The 4,546-nt window shown below is 38.6% G+C and overlaps 1 long non-coding RNA gene across 1 annotated transcript; it reads left to right on the top strand.

Moving 5' to 3' along the window:
- The first annotated feature begins 2,730 nt into the window (after positions 1–2,730).
- LOC127456322 (uncharacterized) lies at positions 2,731–4,312 on the top strand. Its single transcript, XR_007899821.1, has 4 exons — positions 2,731–2,833; positions 3,699–3,785; positions 3,885–3,961; positions 4,120–4,312. It is a non-coding gene; the product is annotated as an uncharacterized LOC127456322 (long non-coding RNA).
- The last annotated feature ends 234 nt before the right edge of the window (positions 4,313–4,546 follow it).

Raw genomic sequence — 4,546 nt, 5'->3', positions numbered from 1 at the left:
TCTCCTCCTGAATCTTTACTTTGTTACAGTGGTAATCAACTGCCACTACGTGAGGTGTTACTATGCTGATGAAGTAATCATACTGCAGTTCGGACAGTGTTAATTTTTACGTAGTCTTTTTTTTTTGTCATAGTTTTAGCTTTTTGACGAAAATGTACTTTAAATATAGTCAATATTTTGTCATGTATAAACATTTATTAACTTAAAAGTTCTAATTGTGAAACATAAGCTCCTGAAATAAAACTGTATCTTAAAATTAAAATGGTTTAATTATCATTCAAAAGTACAAAAATTACCAGCATGGGGAGGGGGGTGAAATCAAACTTGGGTTTGGACCAAGCAATCGAACCAACACCATTACGTATATTGATGTATAAGATGGGATATGAGAAAGTATTTTAACACTGAAAAAATAAACACCTTTAAGTACACAAATTGTAATGTTTTTCTAAAGCAAATTTAGTAAGTGCCATCCTTCCACAAGAAGATTTAGTCTCTGACAAGTCTCTATGGGTGCTGCGCAGTGATATACACAGTAGCTGTTTCTACATAGTGTATTTCAGCATGCTTTATTGACTAATCAGCACCCAGGACCTATCCATTTTATAGGTAAAGGATAATCCACGGCTATAGGGTTGCCACTCATCCCGTAAAATACAGGATCGTCCCGTATTTAAAGATGAAATGATGCATCCCATATCGAATCAATATGGGACGCAATTTGTCATATTTAAGCTAGTCCGATGGTATCACCGCAAAATCATTCAAGATTATTAATTTAACCTTGATATTCACTGGAAATTGTGAGTAAGGGGCCATCTGAAAAGTCCTTACATTGTGCTAAAACGGGCTAAAACTGTGGAGGGTGTGGTAAAGGACCATCTGAAAACTTCAACCAGCAGCACCCCCCTACCCCCCACCCCCCGACAACAACTCTAGAGAGATTGTACCATATTTTATAACTTCAAAAGTGGCAACCCTACACGGCTATGTGTGTGTTAAATGATTTTAAAGCACAACGTGAAGGCAAAGAACCACCCGATGCGAAGCGAAGTGAGCACGAATACCATGTTCACTTGAGGCATTGATTAGTTAAAGCTGTGATTGATTTTTGCAGCACAAATTTCAAATGAAAGAATTAAAATTATGGTTAACTTTATCTACGGGTCAATATATCTAGAGTTTTGCCCATCCTAAATCAGATGCAGAGATAAAGAAGTGTGATAATATCACATTTATTTGAATTAATTAAATAATAATCTGTACGAATAAGTTGATTATTTTATTATTATTATTTATTTATTTTTGAGACCACACTCTGTAAAAGTTCTGTGAATTTAAATGCACAATCTAGAAATGATAATAGCAATAAAACGGCATTACAGACGTGACAGTTGTAAAAGTGGAACTTACTGTTCATGATTAGGGAAATCCAACCAAAACTCTTTGAAACCTGCAAACTTGATGTCTGAGACATTGGTATGATATCCATTAAGGCTGCACGACTGATTGAATTAAGATAAAATCATGATGTGGCCTTGCTTGACTATGAAACTTTTAGTGCTCAAAAGGCGCCCTTTAGCAGGTGTGTCCAGAGCAGCGCAACAATATTAGATGATGTTTATCATATTACAATTCAAATCATCTTGTCTTGTTTTGCTGGACAGCGAAAAACGCCTTTGATGGGTGTAGGTTTTCTTATCTCCATCTCCATGCAAAACATAGGTGAATATCAAACCATACTTTCCTTACAAGCCATATGGGTTTGTAAGGGGAAGTGCAGGTGCATTTCAAATTTTTCCCATGTCGGACTTACTAATAAGGGTGCTGATGAACACTGGGTTCTGTTCCATTTTTTCCTGTAGCTCTTCACAATATATTTAAAGATGCATCACTTGATGATATCTTGTTTTGTGATGTGACCGCTCTGAGGCTCATCATGCTTGCAACACTATATTTGCATCCAGAGATCGTTTGAATAGAGGCATAGAACTCTCACAATGTCTCATTACTGAGGATAGAAGAGTAGGCTCATTAATATCAAACGGTGATTAAAACTGACTGAAACTACCTGTGCATTAAACGGTTTTAATGGATGCATTTCAGCCAATCAGAATTGAGTATTCGATAGACCATCGTATAAGCTGTTTTCTAAGACAGACAAGGGAGAATAACATCTCCTTTGATCTGTAAAGTCACTATGGACAGAGTAAAGCCACATTCCCTCTCTTCATCAAGCTGGAAGGGAGGTGAGATTAACTGAACTTCCACTGGGTCCTTTGTAAAGACAGAAGCTACAGCATTGTCCGGTCACGGGATGGTGCGCTATGGGGATAAAAGGAACCAGGCATTGCGGTGGGCAAGAGGGGCCTAATGAAGGAAGATTAGGAAACAGTGATTTAGCTCTCTGGCGGACGCCAGCCATTATGTTCTATTGTGCTGGAGCAGCATGAGCCGAAAGCTCTCGGTGAGGAGGAGAAGATGAACTGCTTGTGGTGCAGTGTTAAGGGGCACCCGCAACACCCCCACCCTTGTGCCCCAGTGGGCCTGCTCGTTATTCAACAGTTGCCATTTGACTCTGACAAGATTTACATGGGAGCAGCTGCCACCAACCCCATTGTGTGGCAGCATTGTGGGCTGGGGTGAGTGGGCGCTTTGGCCCGTGGTGGGTTTGTGAGGGAGGGTTGGGGGTGCGGTTGTTTGAATGTGGGTCAGGGAGGGTGCAGGTGGCAGGAGTGTGTCGGCTATTTGTAACTGTGTTAACAGTGTCTGACAGAGGAGCACATGGTGGCTAACAACAGCTGACTGTAGAATTATGGCGTGTGTACTACATGTGAGTGGATATGGACGTTATAAACTGCAGTGTGTACTTTCTACGCCACTAGTGGCAACAAACGGAATTGGAAAAATTACTTAATTTGGCAAATTTATCTCATGAAAAATATGTGACTGTGGCGACATTTTTACAAAATGACATTACAAGGTTCATTACAAGTATCGTGGCAGTTCTGAGATTAAATGTCCACTGTGTGGTGCTGAAAGCGAGTTAAATGTTCTCCCAAACAGATGAGGTTTCTAAGATTAATGCTCTTTTTAGTTTAAATCAACAAAACCTACCTTCCTACCCTATACATTGAACCTAAACCTAACCGATAGTGTCATAAAAAGCAAATGTTACATGAAAAACACAATTGTTGAAGCAACCACGTCATTTTGTGGAGCTTCTATGACACTTTTGGCTCACGTTTCGACTCGTGCTCTTCAGGACTTGTACCCTGGTTCTTTACATCACAAGTGCAATACAAGGTTGGTGTAAGAAACAAATTGATAATTAAAATGTTTTTAACTTTAAATCGTTGCTTCCGTACAGCACTGGATTGCTGTTTGAAATGACTTAACTCTCACGTGACGTTCGTTCCTCAGTTGTATACAAAGCACGCGCTTCTTATGTGAACGCGCCATTATGCTTACGTCATGCGACAGCAACATGATTCGTCAATTGCTGGCAGGAAGCAAATATTTAAAGTTAATGAAGTTGTAATTATCTATTAATTTTTTACACAAACCTATCGATTTGCTTCAGAAGACATTAACTGATCAACTGGACTCGTGTGGATTACTTTTATGCTACCTAAATATGACTTTAGGACCGTTAAATAGTCAGCAGTCTAATTGTATCATTTACTTGCATTGTATAGACAAACAGAGCTGAAATGTGCTTATAAAAATCTTCACTTCGGTTCTGCTAAATAAAGAAAATCATACACATCTTGGATGGATTAAAGGTGAGTAAATCATGAGAGGATTTTAATTTATGGGTGAACTAACCCTTTAACAGAACTCAAGCCATTTGTCATTTGTTTTCACTAAACCTTTATCTTTAGTAAATTTCTCAGGCAGCCTGAAATGACTGAGACATCCATGACTGACTAGGTGATTCCAAACAAGTCAACATAATGAGGTGAATGCCATTGTCATGGAGACGCAGCTGACCTGCATGGATTGCTGCTCACACACCCTAATCAATAAGACGTTGTTTATTTACATGTTTGAAATATTAGCCACTGATTCATAGTGATGTCTGATTTTTTGGTCAATTTATAAATGCTTTTGTTTCAGAATCTCGCCCACTTGACCTGCCCAAACTAGAAACATGATGTCGCACCACACAGACTGGGAGCAAAAGCCTCTGAACACCATGAGGATGCATGTCCTACACGTTCCATGTCATTCCCATTCTAGCCAAACAGAAATTGAGTTTTTTTAACCATTGAAAATGGGTACATTTTAAAATATTTTGGATGGAGCCACATTGAGAGCCCTATATCTTTGGGATTTGAACACCTTACAAATGAAGATACAAAAAGTACAGTTTGTTCTGAATCAGAATCTAAAAGGATTTTATGATATGTTTAATACTTCTGGAGTTATTGGAACCCTAACTTTGAAAAAATAAGACAAAAAAATAATTATTCTTCAATTTTTGGACTCATGCCATTGGCATATAATGCAACAAGGGGTGCTGAAGTGAACTGATTTTATCAAA

Source organism: Myxocyprinus asiaticus, chromosome 18 (genome assembly GCF_019703515.2).
Source record: "Myxocyprinus asiaticus isolate MX2 ecotype Aquarium Trade chromosome 18, UBuf_Myxa_2, whole genome shotgun sequence".
NCBI classification, from domain to species: domain Eukaryota; kingdom Metazoa; phylum Chordata; class Actinopteri; order Cypriniformes; family Catostomidae; genus Myxocyprinus; species Myxocyprinus asiaticus.
The sequence above is the reverse complement of the archived record's forward strand: the minus strand, read 5'-3'. Positions and strand labels throughout refer to the sequence as shown.